Source organism: Hypanus sabinus, chromosome 7 (genome assembly GCF_030144855.1).
Source record: "Hypanus sabinus isolate sHypSab1 chromosome 7, sHypSab1.hap1, whole genome shotgun sequence".
Lineage (NCBI taxonomy): Eukaryota > Metazoa > Chordata > Chondrichthyes > Myliobatiformes > Dasyatidae > Hypanus > Hypanus sabinus.
Window position 1 is genome coordinate 156538986 of NC_082712.1, and position 24934 is coordinate 156563919.

Here is a 24934-nt window from a genome sequence, read left to right on the forward strand (position 1 = left end):
TAAAGTAAACTTGAATTTAGACCCACATTTTGGACTCCCTTGTCTTCCTTTGAATTAGTTTAATCTTTTGAAGTTACAAAACATAACATTGACAACGAGGTATATTTAAAATGAATCTGACATGGATATTGACCAGTTGAAGTGCAGCAAGACATTCAAACTAAAAAATATTCAGTGAGGAATGGTTGAATTTTATAAAAACATAGTCTTGTGCTTACAGAGAAATGGTCAAGTTCAAAAGGTGTAGTGCAGATGTGTTCTTCGGAAAGGAAGACATGATCGAGTTTTAAAAGTCAGCAAATGGAAGAATCCATGGTTCATAATGAGTGAGTACTGAGTTTTAATAATCATTTAAAAAATCAGAAGTGGCTGGCTACATCAGAAAGATTGACAAGTTTGATTACACAATGGGTAATTGGCTTATGTTTACTGAGCTATTGGAACAGAATATTGAAACAAAGGAAATAGCCAATGAGAAGCAAGTGCCAATTCTGGTGAGTGCAATGGGTTTAAAGAGATACAGTTTTCTTCAAAGCTTAACTGCTCCAACCAAACCAACCAAAATTAGCTTTGCTGATATTGTAAATGTAATTCAGGAACATTTAGAAATAATAGTATTGCTGATTGCAGAATGTTTTAAGTCTCATAAGTGGAACCAAAATAAAGGGGAGTCCATTTCAGCATATGTGGCTGAATTAAAGGCATTGCCTGAGCATTATCAGTCTCGTAATGTGCTTGACGATACCCTAAGAGATCATTTAGTTTGAAGAATCTTAAAAGAAAGCATTCAAAAATGACTCCTAACTGAAGCTCTACTTACATTTAAGAGAGCAGTTGAAAAAGCTGTTTTAATGGAAACCACAGAGGGAGATGCAGTTGAGTTGCAGTCAGGACTGGAAGTGACCATGAACGAAATCGCAAACTAATTCTGTCACTGTTGTGGCAGGGGCTCACATGCCCACCACAAGTGCAGATTTAAAGGCGAACCTTGCAGAAAATGCAACATATACAACACATACAAAGAGCACAGGGAAGAGGAAACAAAGCTGCAGTTTCAAAAAGAGCACACGGTTGATGAAAAGTCTGACAATGATGTGAGTGACATAGGACTGTGCAGGCTTGATATTTGTAGTGTGAAAATTAACAACAGACGGGCAATATGGCTTACGCTGGAAGTAAACGGCAAATTAATTAACATGAAATTCGACATTGGTTCAGCTGTTTCAGTTGTTCCACAGAATGAGTTTGAACACCTTTTCAAAGATACTAAACTGAAGCCTCCAGATATCCAGTTAAGAACTTATACTGGAGAAAAGATAACTCCCGTGGGATTGACATTCGTAACAGTGAACTGAACAACCAACAAGCCGCATTGACCTTGTATGTGGTAAAAACAGGACCAACGTTGTGGAGATGTGAGTGGCCGAGACAATTACAACTTAATTGGAGATCTACCGGCAATTTGCATGCCATATCCTTGCAAAGAAGCCAACTGAAAGCAAATTAAGAAGCCCACTGGATGATGCCACAACTGTCTCCATGCTGAACACCAAGCTCAACAGAGGGCAAGCAGGTGTTGGTGCCAACCTCTGTGGCTCTAGTTGGAAAGCATATTGGACCATGGAAGGACCATGCTGCTGAGATGAAGCATACAAGTGACAAAGGCAGTGGTCCAACTACAACAGTTTGTGTATGCAACATATCCAAGAAAGCTTCTGTATGTTAATTAACACACAAAATGCTGGAGGAACCTCAGCAGGCCAGGCAGCATCTATGGAAAAGAATACAGTCAACGTTTTGGGCCAAGACCCTTCAGCAGGACCTGTCTAGGCCCAAAACATCAACGGTACTCTTTTCCATGGATATTGCCTGGCCTGTTGAGCTCCTCCAGCATTTTGTGTGCGCCACCTGGATTTCCAGCATCTGCAGATTTTCTCTTGTATGTTAATCAGCAGTTACTGGTGAATTGTGGCTTAGTTTTAAGCTTCCAGAGAGTTCAAGGAGCTTTTGGGAAGTTGCAATTATTTGGCTTTTGTGAGTATAAAGAAACAGGGTCTACTTTAAGTGCATTCAGGTTATTGCATGAACTTCAACTGGGAGACAATAGAACTGCTTGTAAAAGTAGATACAAAGACCAAAGCCCAGCTGGATAAATAGAAGACCCAGCAGAAAGAAGTCAATGGAGATATGAAAAAAGAGGATTCATCAGATGATGTGGATCAGGAAACCAAGGGGAGAGATCAGATTGTAAGGGGGGTAATAGAAGGTTTAATAAGAGAATATTCCAGTGAACTAAATGTACCTTCCTAAGATCAAGATGCACAAACAAGAAGAAGAAAGGTGATGCCACTGTCAGAACAACTTCCTGCAGTCTCAGAGTCAACTCATACAACTACCACGGAGGAGGCTCTAGAACCTGGGATCACTTTGCAGCCACATGTCTACCAAGAAAAGTGATCCCCCTTGTCAGGAAAGACGTTATCACATAAGAGTAAGAAATCCTCCACGGAGATTAAACCTTTAGTCCTGAATGGGACAATCTAAAAATGTACTATTCTGTGGATGTCTGAATATAGCAGTTGTATTATATCATTTACTGTGTATATAGTTAAGGTGCATTCTATTGAGTTGATGTCTAAGCAGGGAGGACTTTTGTGTATTTAATATTTTAGTTTATTTGAGTAATCTTGTATATATAGTATATTAGTTAATTAACATTCTTTAAAATGCCTTACAAGATATGTGCATAAATACATGAATTGCATACCTCATCACACTACCACATGATATGCATGCATCTCGCTTAAAGTAAACTCAAAGTCAGACCCACATTTGGACTCCTTTACCTTCCTTTGAATTAGTTTAATCTTTTGAAGTTACAAAATATAACACATCCAGATATTTCAGCATTTCAAATTGTGCAACCTAGCGAGGAAGAGACTTCATTGCAAATTGTACCCTGGACCTTATAGACTAGTTATTAAAGTTGTGGCCAATCTCATGACCCTCATCAGACCCCTGGCTGTTTAGCTCTGCAGCTGCACACATAGAGAACAGGAACTTTCTTAGTTGCAATAGGTGACAGGGATGATCAAAAAATGTACATGGCTGCTGTAACAGTTTCATTATGCTCCAGCAGGGATCGGTGACTGCTTTGGTTCTCCCACATGGAAGCCTTAGTTCTGGCACATTGCTGTCAGCTACATGGCCAAACTGCAAACGTCAATTGTCCAACTGCAATTCCCAAAAAAAAAATTAGGAATTTGTCTGGCATCTCTTATTTGACTCGGGGATAAATAAATCTGTGCACAGCCAATTGTTTTATATCACTGATAATCAAATCAGATTCAAATTGTCTGATGAACCTCATGAAGTCTTTAGAATTCATTAGCAAAGTTTTTGTTAAAGCTCTATGTGGTCTACTGAGCAATGAAATAATATAAACTGTGTTCGTAGGAACAAGGCTGGTAGTCCTGTGGAACGCCATCTTTGTACTGTCCTGCTCGTCTCCATCTGCAGCTCCACCGGCCAGGAAAGACCTCAATCAATTCAAGAATGTCCCCACTGTAGCTTCTTCGGTTGAACTGTGGAGAGGGATTGGAAGAAGACAATATAATAAATTAACAATACAATATAATATAATAAATAACAACAAAAGTAAGGAAAATGCTACAAGCAGGATTAAGCCATTTTGCCACAAGGAGGCTGCTCTGCTATTCACCAACATTGCAGCTGATCTCCAACCCCGTTGCCATTTTCCACCACAGTCCCCAAACCATTGATTCTCTTAATATCCTGAGAAATCCATCCATGCTTTGAATGAATCCAGCAACCGAGCCTTCACTGTCTCTGTTTCTCTAAGAACCGGCACCTTGTCTTCTTATCTCAATCTTAAAAGGCCTAGCCTTTATGTTGACACTGTCAACTCTGGCTCTGAACTTCACAGCCAGGGGAAATACCCCTAGTATCCACCCTGGCAAGTTCCGGACATTTTAATGAGATCTCTTTTTCTAAACTCTCAAGAACACAGTCCGAGCTTAATCAGTCAGTAAACCCACCATCCCCAGAGCCAGTTCAGTGAAACTTTAGAGATAATGCCTTAGAACACTACAGCACAGAGTAGGCCCTTAGTCCTATCTAGTCTGTGCCAAGTTATTATGCTGCCTAGTCCCATTGACCTTCACTGGACCACAGCCCTCCATACCCCTCCCATCCATGCACTTATCCAATTTTCTCTGGCAGCTCATTCCACACTGGCCAATCCCCAAATCTCAATCTGTGCGCCAAAATTCCCATCTTTGCACATTTAGTACCAGCCATGCCCTGCCCAATCCTTCAGCTTGGCTGTCACCCCTTAAAGCCTTTTATATCCTCCTTGCTTTTCACAATTCTACCTGGGATTGTCATCAACAGACTTGAAAATTTGACGTTTGGACAGTTCAAATTGCTGATATAGCTTGAACCAGTCTGGCCATAATCCTCTGACTTCTTACATTAACAAGGTGTTTTTGCCTGCAGAAGTACCACTCCTTTGACAATCCTCAGAACTACGATTACTGGCAATTTTATGAATCTCTTCCTTACAGTTAACACTAATTTCAAGTTCCTTTATCAACCACAGAAAATAAAAATGTCCAAAATATTCTGCCTTAGTGATTGGGAATGGCATTACAACAGGATCTGAACATTATTCAGTGAGCCCAAAGGTAGGGAGGGCTTTACCTGTGAAAGACTGGGCAGTATCTACTACTGTATTTCCTGTCAAAACCTGGCAGCCCAGTACATCTGTAAATAGTCCTGATGTTCCTAAGATAATTGACAGCAAGATTTCTAGTGACAGCTCTGTATGTTGTGGGAAGTAACCCAAGAGAGTGGTTTCATGGTGATTGTAGACCAGTTTGTAAATTAGTGTGAAGATTGGAGAGTCAAAGAGATAGTTAATCCGGAGGTTTTTACCTCAGCGAATGGGTGCAGGTTGAACCCATATGTTGGGCCCAGCAGAAAGGCATGATTAAAGTCAGAACCATCCATCAAGACGGGAAGGTTGGTACAGTGCTTTATGAGGCTTGGATCTGAAGGTAATAATGATGTTTCTTACAGTGCAAACTTGAACAATTGACATTTGTGAGAAAATACAAATTATTCTCTTAGCAAACACAAGGAAATCTGCAGATGCTGGAAATTCAAACAACAACACACAAAATGCTGGTGGAACACTGCAGGCCAGGCAGCATCTATAAGGAGAAGCACTGTTGACGTTTTGGCCGGAAACGTCGACAATTATTCTCTTGCTACTTTTCAAACTGAGCATCAACATCATTTTGCATGGAAGGTAAACTGATTACAAAAAGCAAATCCCAATTCAGTTGAACTTCCAGAGCTCCGCTAACTGCAAGAAAAGCAAAGCTGCCATTTTGTCAATTCCAAATCTATTGTAGTAATGCAATCACTCAGGCTGAGTAGGGTGTTCACCTAAGGGGCTGTCTATTGGTGGGTCTTCATGGGGCTGTAGCGGCTGATCTGCAAATGACCTCTACAGCCAGACCTGATCAGGGGATCAGTGGTGGAGAGAGTCAGCAACTTTAAATTCCTTGATGTTATTATTTCAGAGAATCTGTCCTGGTTCTAGCAAGTAAGTGCCATTACAAAGAAAGCACTACAGTGCCTCTAATTTCTTAGAAGTTTGTGAAGATTCAGCATGACATCTAAAACTTTTGACAAACTTCTATAGATGTACGGTGGAGAGTATACTGACTCTCTGATTGCATCACAGCCTGGTATGGAAACATCAAAGCCCTTCAACAGAAAAGCTGACAAAAAGCAACAGCTACAGTCCAGTCCAACATGGGTAAAGTCCTCCCTACCATTAAGTACATCTGCATGGAGCACTGTCACAGGAAAACAACTTCCATCATTGCAGCCCCCCACATTCCAGGCTATGCTCTCTTCTCACTGCTGTCATCATGAAGGAGGTGCAGGAGCCCTAGGACCACAACACCAGGTTCAGGAACAGCTATTACCGTCAACCATTAGGCTCTTGCCTAGAGAGGGTAACTTCACTCAACTTCATTCACCCTAAAACTGAACTGTTCCCACAACCTATGACTCACTTTCAAGGACCCTTCATCACAGTTTCTCAATATCTATTGCTTACTTTTTTTTCCTTTTGTATTTGCAAAGTTTGTTGTCTTTGTCCATCTTGTTGTTTGTGGTATTTCATTGATTCTATTGTGTTTCTTTGTATTTACTGTGAATGCCTGTATGAGAATGAATCTTATGGTTGTAAATGACAGCATATATTGACTTTGATAATAAACTTAGTTTATTTTACCTTAAATATTCCAGGGGATTCCAGGCATCACAATCCTGCTCCCTTTGCCACTTGCTAATTGCCACAGGACTTAATTTTGAATGTTAGGGTGGTTTGCCTTAATGGAGAATGCCTGTGTGCAAGTTTGTTCAACATGGAGAGGCTGATACACAGGAAGCCACCACAAGGATGTCGACAGATCAGGGTCTGCCTAGTAGCATGGAATGCAAGATGACTGGGAACCCTTCCCTGCTGCAGTCTTCCTCCACCTTCACTGCCATAGTGATGTGTCATCATCTTCCACAGCTACACCGCTGAGGTCTTGGCAGAGGGCAATGGATAGCCGACCCTCCAGTTTGAGAACCCCCATCTACATAGGATCCCACACTAAAGAAGAGAAAAGTGCAATGGAATCCAATATCTAGGTCCAAGTTCCTCTAGAATCCTTCTGCAATTGCCACTTGGACCTTTAATCCAAGTTTACAAGTTCCCTAATCCCTGTGGAAACTATGTAAGTACCCCAGTCATTCTGGCTTCGAGTCAATCAAAGTATTCTCACCCATGCATTCCCTTTGCTTTCTAATTGTGTTTTTTTTGCCATTAACCTACACTAACAAGTAAGCTACAACAGCCACTGCATGTGGAAGGAAACCAGAATACCTTGAGAGAATCTACAAACTATAGTGTGGAAACTCTTCACAGGCACTGCATTTGATGCCATATCCCTCCAGCTGTGCAACACAAGACGCTGTGCCGCCAAACACAGCCTAAGTGTATTTTTAAGTAGCATCTTTAAAAGGAGATAAAGAGTCAACGTTTCAAGCCAAGGCCCTTCATTTGGTTTTGGTCTGAAATGTCAACTGCTTATCCCCATCCATAGATGGTGCTCAACTTGTTGAGTTCCTCCAGCACGTTGTGTACGCTGCTCAAGTTTTCCAGCACCTGTAGAATCTCTTAGATATGATTTGATGAACACGGACCAGATGGGCTGAAGGGCTTGTGTCTGTGCTGTGGAAAAGAAAATCACCTGGATGGGTTAAAAAGAATGTGATCAATCCCCAACCAATTTATGAAGGCACCAAAAAAAGGTCAAAAATTCTTAGTCAGTTTCCTTAATAAAACACAGTAAATCTTTGAAGGTTTTCATATGGTGTGTATTCATTAGGTAGTATTCGACTGTACAAGAGATCATAACCTACTCACATTTGGGTCATCAAGTAGTGGTAACCAAATGCTAGAGATAATAAAGAAACTATTTCTTTCAATAGACAATAGGTGCAGAAGTAGACCATTCGGCCCTTTGAGCCTGCACCGCCATTCTGAGATCATGGCTGATCATCTACTATCAATACCCGGTTCCTGCCTTGTTCCCATATCCCTTGATTCCCCTATCCATAAGATACCTATCTAGCTCCTTCTTGAAAGAAGGAGAATTTAGGCCTAAATTAGATTTTAAAAAGTATTCTGTTTAAAATGGGAGACTTTTCCTAGAATTTAGGCCCAAATTAGATTTTAAAAAGTATTCTGTTTAAAATGGGAGACTTTTCCTAGAAGAATCATTGTGAGTTTCAGAAAAATGAGCCTCTTTACTTTAAATATTTGTGAACCTTGCATCTGCGTTTACAAATGAGATACATAGATCTCTACATGCTACATTGGAATTCTGACTAGATCCTTGAGTTCATCAAAACAAACTCTACATTTATTTCATGCCAGATTACTATTTATTTGCACCACATAAAGTATCTGCAATGTTCAGTTATGTTAAAAAGTAAATTGTAGAGAATTGATATTGATTTGTATTGAGAAGCAAGACGTGTCATTTAAGCTGATTCTGTACATTTCAAAGTGTTAGAAAATCTGCAATCACTTTTGTATGAAATTTTGACTGTCAACCATAGCTAATTCTGCAATGATGTGGAATAAAAGGTCTCAGGTAGTGCACACTTCAGTAATCACATAGAAAGTCGTAAAAATGTGGTGCAGTACACGGAATGAGGAGTGGTGCCTTTAAGCCTAATAGGGCTTTGTCTATACACGCAGAACTCACAGGAGAAAATAAAGCTGCACTTCCAAGATTGAAATTCCTGTCTGTATGACATTTTGTGTTACGGTCTGCTTCCTTCAAACTTTCATTCCAGTTTTTTTGAAAATACTCTCAGTGGCCACGTTGTTAGGTACATCTGCTTGTGAACACAAATATCTAATCAGAGAGTCATGTGACTGAACCTCAATGCAGAAAAGCATGAAGTCATAGTCAAGAACTTTGGTTGTTGTTCAGACTAAACATCAGAATGGGGAAGCAATGTCATCTAAGTGACTTTCACCATGGAATGATTATTGGTGCCAGATGGGGTGGCTTGTGTATCTCAAAAACTGCTGATCTGCTGGGATATTCACACATAACAGTCTCTAGAATTTACAGAGAATGGTGCAAAAAATTATTTAAAAAAACAACCAGTGAGCAGGAGCTCTGTGGGGAAATATGCTTTGTTAATGAGAGAGGTCAGAGGAGAATGGCCAGGCTAGTTCAAGCTGACAGAAAGGCGACAGTAACACAAATAGCCATGTGTTACAACAGTGGGGTGCAGATGTGCATCTCTGAACACACAACTGTTAAAATCTGAAGTGTATGGGCTACAGCAGCAGAAGACCACACTGGTTTCCACTCCTGTACCTAAGAAACTGGCCGCTGAGTGTACACTTGAAGTAGATAACACTTCATTAGACCGTAAGACGTAGGAGCAGAATTAGGCCAACTGGCCCATCAAGTTTGCTCCACCATTCAATCATGGCTGATCCTTTCTTTTTGTCCTCCTCAAACCCAGTTCCTAGCCCTCTCCCCATAATCTTTGATGCCATGTCCAATCAAAAATCTCTGCCTTAAATACACCCAATGACCTGGTCTCCACAGCTGTATGTGGCAACAAATTCCACAAATTCACCACCCTTTGGCTAAAGAAATTTCTCCCCATCTCTGTTTGAAAGGGTGCCCCTTTATCCTAAGGCTGTGCCCTCTTTTCCTAGACTCTCCCACCATGGGAAACATCCTTTCCATGTCTACTCTGTCTAGAGCTTTCAACGTTCAAAAGATTTCAATGAGCTCCCTCTCATTCTTCTGAGTTCCAGTGAGTACAGACCCAGAGCCATCGAACATTCCTGTATGATAACCCTTTCATTCCTGGAGTCATCCTTGTGAACCCCTCTGGACCCTCTCCAATGCCAGCACAACTTTTCTAAGATGAGAGGCCCAAAACTATTCACAATACTCAAGATGAGGCCTCACCACTGCCTTATAAAGCCTCAGCATCACATCCCTGCTCTTGTATTCTGGACCTCTTGAAATGAACGCTAACGTTGCATTTGCTTTCCTCACCACTGACTCGACCTGTAAGTTAACCTTTATGGTGTTCTGCACAAGGACTCCCAAGTCCCTCTGCATCTCAGATTTTTGGATTTTCTCCCCTTTTAGAAAATAATTCACACATTTATTTCTACTACTAAAGTGCATGACCATGCATTTTCTAACATTGTATTTCATTTGCCACTTACTTACCCATTCTCCTAATCTGTCTAAGTCCTTCTGCATCCTACTTGTTTACTCAACACTACCTGCCCCTCCACCAATCTTCATATCACCTGAAAACTTGGCAACAAAGCCATCTATTCCATCATCTAAATAATTTATATACAGCATAAAATAAAGTGCTCCCAACACCAGCCTCTGCGAACACCACTAGTCACTGGCAGCCAACCAGAAAAGGATCCTTTTATTCCCACTCATTGCCTCCTACCAATCAGCCAATGCTCTAACCATGTTATTAACTTTTTTGTAATACCATGTGCTCTTAACTTGGTAAGCAGCCTCATTTGTGGCACATTGTCAAAGGCCTTCTGAAAGTGCAAATATACAACACCCTCTTGTATATGAGTATCTATCCTACTTATAATTTCCTCAAAGAATTCCAACAAGTTTGTCAGGCAGGATTTTCCCTGAATGAAGCCATACTAATTTTCTACTATCTTGTCCAGTGTCACCAAGTATGCCATCACCTCATCCTTAACAATTGACTCTAACATCTTCCCAACCACAGAGGAATTTGCAGGACTTTGCTAACTGGTCTATAATTTCCTTTCTGCTGCCTTCCTCCTTTCTTAAAGAGGGGAGTGACATTTGCAATTTTACAGTCCTCTGGCATCACGCCAGAGTCCAATAATTTTTGAAAGATCATTTCTAATGCCACCACAATCTCTAATGCTACCTCTTTCAGAACCGTAAGGTGCAGGTCAACTGGTTCGGGTGACTTATGTACTTTTAGGTCTTTCAGTTTTTTGAGCACCTTCTCTTTTGGAATAGTAACTGCACCCACTACTCTTCCTTCACACACAACAACATCAGGAATACTGCTAGTGTCTTCCATAGTGAAGACTGATGCAAAATACTCATTTAGTTCATCAGCCAACTCCTTGTCATCTGTTATTATTTTTCCTGCCTCATTTTCTAGCGGTCCTATATCCACTCTCATTTCTCTTTTAATTTTAACATACTTGAAAAAACTTTTATTGTCCACTTTGATATTATTTGCTAGCTTGCTTTCATATTTCATCTTTTCCCTTCTAATGATTTTTAGTTGGTCTCCGTAGGCTTATAAAAATTTCCCAATCCTCTTTCTTCCCACTAATTTTTGTTTTGTTGTATGCCCTTTGTTTTGCTTTTACAATAGCTTTAACTTCCCTTGTCAGCCACGGTTGTGCTATTTTACCATTTGAGTATTTCTTCATTTTTGGAATACACATGTCCTGCACATTCCTCAATTTTCCCAGAAACACCCGCCATTGCTGCTCTGCTGACATACTTTGGCCAACTCCTCTAACATACCACTATAATTTCCCTTACTCCACTGAAACCCTGCTACATCAGACATCACCTTCTCCCTATCAAATTTCAAGTTGAATGCAATCATATTGTGATCACTGGTTCCTAAGGATTCTTTTACCTTATGCTCCTTTATCACCTCCGGTTCATTATATAACACCCAATCCAGTATAGCTGATCCCCTAGTAGTTTCAATGACAAACTGCTCTAAAAAGCCATCTCTTAGGCATTCAACAAACTCACGTTCTTGAGATCCATTACCAACTTGATTTTCCCAATCAACCTGCATGTTAAAATCTCCCATGACTATCATAACATTGCCCTTTTGACACACCTTTTTTATTTTCTGTTGTAATCTGTGGTCCACCTCCTAGCCACTGTTGGGAGGACTGTATATATGTCCTCAATAGTTATTACAAACAGTAAATTGTTTGAAGAAGTTAGTTATAATTGATCCAAGCAATCAATACTTAGTGCTTCCATTGGTGATCATATAGTAAGCACAAGAAAAGTGGAGATCAAGGTTGGTCAAGGAACATGATGCATTCAGTCCAATTCCGATGAAGCATCATTGACCTGAAAGCTTAACTTTGTCTCTATCACCATAGATGTTGTCCAAGTTGAACTTTTAGAGTCATAGAGTAATAGAGATGCACAGCATAGAAACAGGACCCTCAGCCCATCAAATCCATGCCAAACCCATTTAAATTGCCTACTCCCATCGACCTGCACTGGGACCATAGCCCTCCATATCCCTACCATCTATGTATCGATCTAAACTTCTCTTAAACATTCAATTCAAGCTCACCTGCATCACTTGTGCTGGCAGCTCATTCCACACTCTCACAACCCTCTAAGTGAAGAAGTTTTCCCCTCATGTTCCTCTTAAACAATAATCTTCTTCACTGTCTATTAAACCCCCACCCCCCCAATCTTGGCGTCACTTGCAAATTTGCTGATTTAGTTGGCTACACTATCAACCAGATCATTGATATAGATGATAAACAACAACACACCCAACTCCGATCCCTGTAGCACACCTCTAGTCACAGGCCTCCACACAGAGAGGTGACCCTCTACTACCACTCCCTGGCTTCTCCCACAAAGCCAATGTCTAATCCAATTTACTGAATGCCAAGCAATTAAACCTTCTTGGCTAACTTTCTTGTTCTTTTTATTTGCAGAATCTGCTGAGTGGAACGATGGGTGGGGGGGGAGGGGAGGGGCAGTATTCCAAAATTAAAATCTGAAAGAGGTTATTCTCCAACTAATCCAATGAAGTCAATGTACCAATCTAACAAAATTATGCAAAGACCATTATCCAATTTCAAGAAAAAATCAATAGAAGGTACAGAGAGAGAACAATAATCATGGGTTAGTGACCTTACTTGTTGTGCAATTAACTTGATTAAAAGTGTTATCAGCATATTTACAATAGCCCATCACTTTCCAAACCCTAAGAAAATAAAACCACATAAGAACAACATTGTTCATGATAGAGCAGGCTTGCCAGCATTTATTTCAACCAAGACTATCTTTAAAAGTGATGGCTCTGCAGCAACCCTCAATTCATTAACTGTGTTCTTACTGACACTTGACGTTTATATCAGGAGTGGTATACATATTTACTTTAATGTTTTACTTGGTTAGCATGCCATCAGGAAGTTTTGGCAGAAATGTCAAAGGAATGCATAGTTTACTTTAATGTTTCCTTTTGATAATGAGCAAAGATATATTTCCCACTAAGAAATTAACAAATTTGAAACTACATTGCACATGGACAATTCAGAAAATGATAGTCCCATCAATTGGCATACTTTCTCAGTTTTGCTCTGACGAGTGAGGCTACAACATCCACTTCGTGATCATTCTGACAAAACTGGAGATAAAAGGTAGGAACAATAAAAAGGTAAGGAAAATGAAATGTGGCCAATGGACTGACTAATGCAGCACAAACTAGTGCGACGCTATTACAGCTTCTTGAGATCGGAGTTCGATTCTGGCGGTTTCATGTGAGGAGTCTCCATACATTTTCCCTATGGAATGTGTGGGTTTTCTCTGGGTGCTCCAGTTTCCAACGTTAGCATTCATTTCAAGAGGTCTAGAATACAAGAGCAGAGATGTGATGCCGAGGCTTTATAAGGCACTGGTGAGGCCTCACCTTGAGTATTGTGAACTAGTTTGGGCTCCTCTTCTAGGAGAAGGTGTGCCGGCATTGGAGAGTTTTCAGAGAAGGTTCACAAGGATGATTCTGGTAATGAAGGGGTTGTCATACGAAGAACGTTTGATAGCTCTGTACTTGCTGGAGGTCGGAATGATGGGGGGGGGGGGGTGGATCTCATTGAAACCTTTTGAATGTTGAAAGGCCTGGACAGAGTAGATTTGGAAAAGATATTCCCCATGGTGGGTGAATCTAGGATAAAATGGCACAGCCTCAGGACAGAGGAGCATCCATCTAAAACAGAGATGTGGAGAAATTTATTTAGTCATAGGGTGGTGAATTTGTGGAATTTGTTACCACAGGCAGCTGTGGAGACCAGGTCATTGGGTGTGCGTAAGGCAGAGATTGATAGGTTCTTGATTGGACATTGGATTGGAGAAAGCCGGGGAGTGGGGCTGAGGAGGGGAGAAAAGGATCAGCCATGATTGAATGATGGAGCAGTCTTGATGGGCCAGAAGGCTTAATTCTGCTCCTGTCTTATGGTATTCTGGTCACACATTTCAGTGCTAACTTACCATGCCCAAAATTTTCCACAGAACAAGACAAGCAGCAATGACAACACAACAAAGTAAGACAACAACAGCAAAAAAATTTTTTAAATCCTTCCCCATTACTACGAGCATCCCACCCAGACAGGCCTCAAAACCCAGGACAGGCTCTCTCTGGACCTCTAGTCCTTGTAGTCAAATTCTCAGACTCACAGACATTGGACCCCCAACTTCAGACTTCACCAGAATCAGAACCACACAGGACACTGATCATAGATTTGAACTTTGGGCCTTGATCTTTCAGACTCTGACCCGGGTGACACAATCCCTTGTGACTCAGCAAGCTGAGGACAGATTTGGCAATCATTTCATCAATTTCAATTGCATTCAATAACCAAAATCTGTAGGTGACAGTTACAATGAGCTCTTTCAGTTGGGATAGGAAATCAAATGTTACTGAGCCATTCGATAAGATCACAGATGCCCTTCTCCCTCAGTGCCATTTCCCCACTCTAACTCATCTATCAGCAGTGCTCACATTTAGTAAGCTACATACATCTACTGGTTTTCTTTGAATAACACTCTCCTCACCAATGAACATATCTACAAGGAGCACTGACACAAGAAAGCATCATCCATCATCAAGGACCCCCACCATCCAGACCATGTTCTCTTCTCACTGCTGCCACTGGGTACGAGAGTCTTACCATCCGTACCACCAGGCGGGGTCAGAAACAGTTATTACCCTTCAACAAAGGGTTTCAGCCTGAAACAGTGACTGTACTCTTTTCCGAGATGCTGCCTAGGCTGTTGAGTTCCTTCAGCATTTCGTATGAGTCTCCTGATCCAGCATGGATAACTTTACTCACCTCAACACTGAACTCATTCCACAACCACGGACTCAGTTTCAGGGTCTCTACAACTCGTGTTCTCAATATTAATTATTTGCGCACTGTGTGTATGTATGTATGTATTTACAAAGATGGACTTCTTTTGCGCTTTGGTTGTTTGTCAGTCTTTGTGTGTCATTTTTCATTAATTTGATTGTATTTCTTTGTTCTACTGTGAATGCCTGCAGGAAAATGAACCTCTGGGTAGTATATGGCGGCATAAACTGTACGTATTTTGATACTAAATATACTTTGAGCTTTGAATACAAACAGAACAAGAACATTTAGAGCTAGCTGCGAATCAGGCACCCCATGCTATCAGTAGTAGCAGGAGTAAGGCTACAACTCACAATTAATTTGTCTACTTCTGTTACAATTCACTCTATTATTTCAAACATAAAGTGGGTTATTAAGGAACATACTAATTAGATTTACTGAAACTATTTTTTCCACTGTGCTTCAAAATTTAAGTCGTGTAACAAATTTGCACAATCTTTATCTGCGTCTTTGCCTAGGGCAGGGGTCGGCAACCTGCGGCTCCCGAGCCATTTGTGGCTCTTTCACCTCTGTGCTGCGGCTCCCTGTGGCTTTGGGAAATAATTGGTCAGTATTTAATTAAAATGTATTTTATGTTAGTTTGTTAGCTTTTGAAATGTAATTCTAAATTTGAAGATTATGGTGATCTTGTACGATCTAAGTGTGGCGACACATTTCCTCACAATTAGCCAGCATTCCGGCTAAGGGAGATAGCCTACGCGGGTTTGTGAGTACGCGTCTTTTGCAGCATCTGCGTCCATGGGGGCTGGGTTGAGGGAGGCTTAAAAGCAAGGCTGTTTAGTTCGAATAAAGTTACCTTTGACTGCAGTCTTTATTTTAGCGCTGCGTGTAGCGCTACACCGCTACAACGTGTTTTTTATCGCTATTAATATACATCACCACTGCCAATGCCTGACACCCGCCAGTGCACGCTTTCTTTTAATTCTTCGATCCAAGGTAGGCTACCTATGTAGTAACCTTCAACCCAACGTCTTTTTTTCGGAGTTCAAAATGTTTTTGTTGCATGCAGAAATGTAATTTCGTTTTCTCTGCAGGAGTTCATCAATTTCAAAAATGCAACACATTATAGTTTGTTTATACATAGCATAAAGGCAAAAAAAACCCGTTGTATGCAGTGTTATTTCATTTTGTGGCTCCCAGTGTTTTCTTTTCTGTGGGAAATGGGTCCATATTGGCTCTTTTAGTGGTAAACGTTGCCGACCCCTGGCCTAGGGCAATAATCATTGAGTAAAGAAACAGTTATTTATTTCCCTCAGTACTTTGTCATCAATTGAGTCAATTTGTTAACACCAGGTGTTAGCATTGACTTTCATTATCTGACAATTTCTGGGTGGGTGTGCTTTCCTCTCTCTGAAATGATAGACAATTTTAGAATTTGCATATTTTTAAATTAATGATTTTTTACCTTGCCAGCTCCATTACACATAAAAAAAGGTTTAGTATTAAATTTAATTTGTAACACATTTCAGGAAAAATGCTGAAACTCACTTCATTAAAATTCGTCACACACCCAATACAGTTCAGCAAAAATGGGTGAAACGTAATCCTGCTAGAATTCTAAACAGTTGTTTCCTTTGTTAACAGAAACTACCACAAAAAAAGATGGGAAATTCTATTTAAATGAACTGTTATTTAAAAGGCTGCATGAAACTGGAGTATTTTGCAGTTGGATAGAATGCATTGTATCCTGTAAAGTTCATCTGCCACAGAAAGTCAAATTTAGCTGAATTGTCACGTCCATAAAATAACTCTCAGAAGAGATGGCTTGAAGCGTTGGACATGTTTTAACATATTCACAAAAAGACCTACTTTCCCCCTCCTGGCCTCTCTAAATACCACTTCAACTTCATGAGATGGAATTTCCTGTGTGTGTGTGTGTGTGTGTATCCAGAGCTATATGTAATCAAGGAATAAAGCATATACCTACTGTTAGTAAAAATGCAGATACAAGTCTTTAAAAAATACTGCTGAATATAAATTTACTTGTTTTTTACACCCTCTATAATTTAGAAGGACAGCAGGAATTTTTTTCTCCAAAGTTTCGTTGTTACGTTTACCCCCAAGAAAGCCATAACTAAAACTGGTACCATTTGCTTTTTCTTTGAATGCTTTCTTTATGGCATCACTGTGAGCCACAATTAACTGTTATCAGCTTTAGGAACTGCACAGATTGTGCCTATTGTGTCCGTACTATACATGATATGAAACTTGAACTTTCATGTAAAAAGAAGGAACAACCTGTTGGGTTTCAGTAGTTTGCTTGTGCCCATTACATAACAGAGTTTCCCTATTTTGTTTCTACTATTTTTTCTTTTTTCAAACACCATCTTTGCTGGTGGTTCTACAGTATGCTCTGATTCTGCATCTAGCCAGAAGGAGGTGCAGTCTGAGCAGCTTTGATATTTTTCTGTGCTTTTATCTAAATGCAATATCTTCACTGCATTGGTCTACTGCATGAGAATGTTTTCACACTAAGAGTCCCAGAAGATTGCTGCCTGTCTGACCATGTGTCATTCAGCAGCTCTTGAAATAATCCATTCTTTTCTTTAGCAACATATACACAGAGCTGAAGGAACTCAGCAAGTCAGGTAGCATCTAAGGAGGGGAATAAACAGTCAAAGTTTGCAGCCAAAAACCCTCTTAAGGGCTGAATACAGGTCTCATCTCAAAACATTGACTGTTCATTCCCCTCCATAGATCTTGCCTGACCAGTTTGAGTTCCTACAGCATTTTATATGTGTTGCTCAAAATTTCCAGCATCTACAGAAATCCTTGGGTTTACATTCTTCTCCTAATACCACAATATTTCTGCTCCTCCCTACTTTCCATGTGAAAATTTATTTACATAATTTCAAAGGAAATTTATTATTAAAGTACATCTATGTCACCACGTACTGTCTTGAGATTCATAAGGGTTTACTAAGTACATCTTACATGACCCCAGTTTAAGCATTGATAGCAAGCAGCAACCCATCGAAATAAGTCTTCCATCCTCCATAAAAATCAATTATCCAAAACTCTGTTGTGTCCTTACTTCCACCAGGTCCTATTTACCTATCATCTCCTATGCTTCCTTGTCCAACAATATGTTCATTTTAAAATTGGTATATTCATTTTTTTTAAAATTGCTCCATTGATACCTCCCAGATATGATCTTTTAAATCTGACTTCTTGCACATCCCTGATTTTAATCACCCCTCTCAGCTGTGTCTTCAGCTGGCTTGTAGTCAAGTTCTGAAAGACTCTTCCTAAACTATTACACTTCTCTGATTATTCTCTCTCTATTCCTTAAAGCAGATCCATGGATCCTTTGGTTAATTCCAAAAAAAAGGAACCCCTGTCCTAAAGTATTTTCAATTAAATATTTTATATATACAAAATATAAAATATTAAATATATATATATGAAATATATTAATGTTCCCATTAAGTGCCAATGGGAAATTTAGCTAAAGGATATGCTGATTTTTATTGTTAATTTGACTTTCAATCCAGAATGAGTTTATTGGGGTTCAAATTAAATAGTCCACTGTGAAAATTAGGTCGATCCTGCAACCCAGGACAAACGTGAAAGGAGTTCAAACATGAAGTTCGTTTCAACAAAGTGACGTTGTAATGTGTTTTTCAGTTGTTCTGCTTCAGTGACCGGAGTAAAACTTTGAACATGCTGGATAATTGTGTTAGGCTCTAGTACAGCTGGCCCATTCATTGTGAGAAGCTGATGGACAAGTCCAACATCTCGCTGCTCCTACAGACAAGGAGAGATTAGATGTATCGCTCCAGTCAAACAGAAGGCTAAAGAGAAAACATGGCCCTTTGGAAAATGAACAAGTTCATTAGCAGCATTTACCCTGTTTTCATACCATACGTTAGATTAAATAAATCAAGTAAAACCTTTGGAGCAATGAACTAAATAGTAAAAGCAAGCAAACAGTAACACTTTTTGATTCATAAGAAGAACGTATTGAATACAGATATTTGACTAAATAATTACAATTTTTAAAATAAATATTTGAATGGAGGTCAGTTTGCTAATCTATAAATTATATGTTATGCTAAAACTATGGCAAAATCAGAATAATTGGCAATATATTGCTTTGTGACACCAGTACAGTGTAATACATAAAAATTACTGTAACTTAGAAATATGATAAATAATGCACAAAAGGAACAATGTGATTTTTATTAACAACCTGGATGTGGGGATAGAAGGGTGGGTTGGCAAGTTTGCTGATGACATAAAGGTTGGTGGTGTTGTAGATAGTGTAGAGGGTTGTCAAAGACTGCAGAGAGACATTGATAGGATGCAGAAGTGGGCTGAGAAGTGGCAGATGGAGTTCAACCCAGAGAAGTGTGAGGTGGTACACTTTGGAAGGACAAACTCCAAGGCAGAGTACAAAGTAAATGGTAGGATACTTGGTCGTGTGGAGGAGCAGAGGGATCTGGGGGTACATGTCCACAGATCCCTGAAAGTTGCCTCACAGGTAGATAGAGTAGTTAAGAAAGCTTATGGGGTGTTAGCTTTCATAAGTCGAGGGATAGAGTTTAAGAAATGCGATGTAATGATGCAGCTCTATAAAACTCTAGTTAGGCCATACTTGGAGTACTGTGTTCAGTTCTGGTCACCTCAGTAAATGAAGGATGTGGAAGCATTGGAAAGGGTACAGAGGAGATTTACCAGGATGCTGCCTGGTTTAGAGAGTATGGATTATGATCAGAGATTAAGGGAGCTAAGACTTTATTCTTTGGAGAGAAGGAGGGTGAGAGGAGACATGATAGAGGTGTACAAGATATTAAGAGGAATAGACAGAGTTGACAGCCAGCACCTCTTCCCCAGGGCACCACTGCTCAGTACAAGAGGACATGGCTTTAAGGTAAGGGGAGGGAAGTTCAAGGGGGATATTAGAGGAAGGTTTTTCACTCAGGGAGTGGTTGGTGCATGGAATGCACTGCCTGAGTCAGTGGTGGAGGCGGATACACTAGTGAAGTTTAAGAGACTACTAGACAAGTATATGGCAGAATTTAAGGTGGGGGGTTATATGGGAGGCAGGGTTTGAGGGTCGGCACAACATTGTGGGCCAAAGGGCCTGTAATGTGCTATACTATTCTATGTTCTATGTTCTATGAGACGGTGTTCATGGAATGTTCAGAAATCTGAAGGCCGGGAGGAAGAAGATGTCCTTAAAATGCTGAGTGTAGATCTTCAGTCTCCTGTACCTCTCAGATGGTAATAACTAGAGGAGGGTATATCACAGTGAAGATTCGTAATGATGGATGAATCCTTCTTGAGGCACCAGCTTTTGAAATGCCCCTGGAGGGGAGTGTTGTGCCTGTGATGGAGCTGGCTGACTCTAAAACCCTCAGAAGCCTTTACTGATCCTGTGCATTGGAGCCTCTATTCTAGATTGTAATGCAAATAGTCATAATACTCTCCACTGCACTTCTGGAGAAATTTGCTAGTCTTTGGTGACATAGCAACTGTACCCAAACTACTAATTAAGTAGAGATTCATGTGTGCTTTATTCATGATTGCGTCAATGTGATAGCTATTCCAAGATGTTCACACCAAGCGGTTGGCACTGCTCTCCCTTACCACGACTGACACCTCCGTGAGGACCGGTGCATATTCTCTGGATTTCCCCCTTCCTGAAGTCCATGCCAGTTCCTTCATCGTGCCGAAGGTGAGCTCGAGATAACTGCTGCAACACTACCCAACTGGCCAACCTATCGCTCTCCTGTATATCTCCTCATGGCATTTCGAGATTTCGCCATCTACAGTGCTGTCGTGAGCAAATTTATAACTGGTGCTTTTGAGCTGTGTATAGCCACTGAGCTGTGTAGAGCTGGTAGATCAGTGGGCTTATCACGCATCCCTAAGGTACACCTGCGCTGGTTGTCTATAGAATAGATGCTATTACAGATCCACACTAATTGTCATCTCCTAGATGTAGTTGAAGATCCATTTGCAGAGTAAGATACAGAGGTCATGGTTTTAAATTCATTGATTAGTACTGAGAGGTTTATGGTGTTGAACACTGAGATATAAACAGCTTGACATGTGTTTAACTATTGTCTAGGTGCTCTGGTGTCAAGAGAAGAGCCAGTAAGGTTGTGTCCACAGTTGACCTGTTGTGGAGGTAGGCAAATTGCATCAGGCTCAGCAGACTGCTCAAACAGGAACTAGTTCTATCTGTGACCAATTGCTCAAAGTACTCCATCATAACAGTTTCCCAAATGCACATTTGATTGATTTAACTACAATTTTAGAGAATCTCCTTCAAAGCTAAGACAGAAGGATGACTGGTCCCATCATAAAAAATGGCCCAATTTTTAACTTGAAGAAATTGACCAAATGGGATCCCAGATAAAGATGACATTACAAACAATGGAGACCTTTTCAGAGGCAGAACCCAGACGTTTTATTTTCAGGACTTTGTATTTCTATTGCTTCAACGCCCAACAGACGCCTGGCAAAAACCAACAGCAATCTTACATTGTGCCATAGATGGTACTTGATGGGGATTGAAGGAATTGTATCTAATTAACAGAGGAACAGGATTTCTGCAGGGAATTGCAATTGGCTGTTGGCCTAAGGGAGGAACAATTAACCTTCTCTGTTCAAGCTTAATAGTGTCATCAGAGACCAATCTGCACACTTACCAACAGACACTGTTGATAATTAATGCTTATAATTCTCACCTGCTCATAGAACAGGTTAAAATACACCTCAACATGAAGAGGAGTATATTTGTATATGCAGGGAGCATTATCTGCCTACATATCTCCCAATAGTTCCTGTTTTCTGAAGTGCCACCCATGCTTATCTGCTTCAAAAAACACTTGCTCTTAATTCCTAATCTTAATCACCAACGGCAACTATATTAAAAGAAAGCAAATCTCAAACATATTACTCTGCTAGCTCTTGTATATTCCCCATGTTCTACATTGACATAACAACTATGTAGTAAAAAGACAGATCTCGTGTTTTCCCGATGTTTATGATAAATAAACTCTTAACAGGTTTCCAGCATTTTACAGGTATTAACTTCATCTGACATTTCGGTGGCAAACTCTGCTATCTTCATAAGAGATGATGCCTGGGCAGGTCAGTCCGGTGGTATTTATACCCCTGTCATCTGTCCCTCCTGACTGGTTATTCCTCGTCCAATCAGGTTTCCACTGTCCCATCTTATTTATAATTGAATTCCAGTTCTTACTTAGAGCGAGACCTTCGCTTTTATTAAAATTCTTTTCTTCTAGTTTTACTTCAATGGCTTCCTTCAGCAGGCAGTCCCAAAAGCCATTGGCCAAATTGTTGCAGGTCACAGTTTACAGGTCAAAGGTGACCTGGGACTCAGGATGGCTGCTGTTTACAGGATTTCCTGGGTATGCGGAGCAGCATATATTGGCCAGGTGGGATACATGGTGGAAACGTGCATCAAGGATCACAGGAGGTGTATCTGTTTGGGTTACCTGGAGAATCGACGGTAACAGATCATTGCATTCACAATGGCCATAGGATTGACTTCAACGGCACAAAGCAACTGTGCTGCAAAAATGGATTTTGCGACCGTCTGGTGGTAAATACCACTGGATTAGATTTGCACAGGCATCAGCCCTGATGAAGATGGCAGAGTTTGTTATCGAAACATCGGTTAAAATTGATACCTATACCCAAGAAGAGTTTATTCGAGCTATATGGTACTTTAACCTGCCCAAGCCCCATATTCCTTCACCTATTCATTTAGCACTCCACCCTTCTCTCCTTGTTTTAATACCTTCCTTAACCATTCTTTTTTGACCGTTTCTTCCTTCTGTGCAGCAAAAAGGCAGTAACACAACAAATATTGATCATACTTAATGCCCTTTTCCCACTGATGACTGGATTAACAATTTGGTGACTATGGACAGCCCAATACATACCAAAAGAAAGCAGGAGTATCAAGTGTTTTTGCAAATCAATCTTTTAATATTAGAAGCACTTTGCTATAATTACCAAGTAAAGATCACTAGAGTGTACATTATATTGTATGACATAACTTTAAAGAGTAATGGATCAGATGTGAAAACACACTGTTATGAATGTGCCACACCTCTGAGGGGCCGAAGGGTACAAAGTAGCCCCCTCCTTTGTGAGAATCGCATGATCACTATTAAGTCAGTTCAGGAGACCCAGGAAATGAGAGAAAGACATGCAGAATCCACAAAGAGTTTGGAATGTGTCCTGGCCTCTGAAAGGCAGAACCATTGATAATGGCTATTGTCTCTTGGAGACGGAATTGTGTATTGAATACTGTACGATGCATCGAAGCCCCCAGGCAATGAACCGAGGGTGGGGTTGGTGGAGGGATTGCATCATCCTCAACCTGATTGACATCTGAGACCCTGTGAGTCAGGATAAAAGAGGGTCTGTGGGAACAGCCCCTCAGACGCACCAGAAGAAATGCTAGAACTCCTGTAACAGCGTAATAGCGAAAGCCGGTGGAAACAGCCCACGTGCGTCCCTTTCCATTTGCCTCGGAATTGGTGGGTCTTGCCACGGAAGCACGGCTTTAGCTAACAACAAAGGAAAATTCAGACCCCACTGACTCTCGAAGGATTGACTTCATAAAAGGAATGGGCAAGTTTAACTCTCTCTCTTGACTCCAACCAAAGGCTGCAGCCTCCAGCTTGAGTGAACTAAAGTGACTTTTATATTCCATCGGACAATACATTATCCCCTAGACAATAATAGAGCTATTTCTTATTGATTATTATTATACCCGCGCTTTTAGATTTAGTATTGATGACGTATGTTATCTGTATGTTTGCTTTGATATTATTTTTGTGTATTTTATCAATAAATACTGTTAAAAATAGTACCATCAGACTTCAACGGACCTCTCTATCTTTGCTGGTAAGTGATCCAGTTACGGGGTACGTAACAACACAAAAAGCTGGAGGAACTCAGCAGATTAGCCAGCATCTGAGGGGAAAAATGGCCAGTGGATGTTTTGCGTCAAGATGCTTCGTCTGCACATGTGAAAACAGTCTTTTGAATGTTAGTCTTGGATTCCAGGAGAAGGTTTCAAGCTGGTCCTGCTTGAATCACCATGGAACATGTTTTTTTTGTGTGTGATGAAGGTCCTGGATTATCCTCAGCTGTTATTGAAGGGAGTATTCTTGAGCAGGATGGAACGTCCTCCAAATGAATAGTATTGATGTTACCTCTGAAGCCCAGAGGTAGATCCCAAGAATAGGATGCAAAACAGGGTTAGTTTAAAAACAATTTCATGAAGTTTCCAGCTGTTATATTTTCTTTGGTGTGATTTTGTGGACAGCAAAGTACTTTCTTCTGAGTTCAGAAGGTGAAAAGCCCAACTATCAAAACAGTTTAAGATAATTTATATTCAATATAATGTTCCTGAATTGTTTTATGACAATATCTTCTGGTATGCTGTAATATTAATACATATTCACTGTCAAATGTTAATATGTAGTTAATATGTTAATATATTAATAATAATGTTTGTGATTAAATGCATTTTGTATTAGTTTTAGCTGGAAAATCATATGTTAACATAAGCATTAATAAACCTTTTATTAAGGGGTGAACCTAACTAAAGAAGGAAAGTTTAATATTTTCAAGTGTTTTCCAATAACCATCACAAGTAAATCGGGTTAAATTCTGCTGTCAAGTTGTGAGTAAAGCAATGTTTGTGCTCTTCATTGTTATCACTTATGTTGCACATCAAAGGAGATGCAAAAACACACAGCAAAGAATGTATTCTTTACAGAAGATTCAGAGGCTGAAAAACTAATAACAAAGTCTTAACTAAGGAACAAGGTGTGTGGTAATTCAGTCTCACAAGAGGTGCCCTTACCAGCATCTCCCTCATGCTCATTACATTCCTGGAATCTAATTCTTTATTGTAATCCCATTGAATCTGCTTCAAACAATGACTGAAACTTTACTCTGATCTGTTGCCTTAATTTATCTTCAGTGACAATCTATCATAAAGAAATATTGTTATGACTTCACAGCAAACATGTTTACCATCAAAAGTTCTACATTTGCATTCAGAGCACCATGAGTTAGAATGATTATACAGTC

At 40.2% G+C, this 24934-nt stretch overlaps 1 long non-coding RNA gene across 2 annotated transcripts in view; it reads right to left on the minus strand.

Moving 5' to 3' along the window:
• Positions 1-2749: 2749 nt before the first annotated feature.
• Positions 2750-24934, minus strand: part of LOC132396432 (uncharacterized) — a 73713-nt gene continuing 51528 nt past the window's right edge. For both annotated transcript variants that reach the window (XR_009512984.1, XR_009512983.1), the window contains exon 3: positions 2750-3584. This is a non-coding gene — a long non-coding RNA (uncharacterized LOC132396432). The remainder of the gene's footprint in view (positions 3585-24934) is intronic.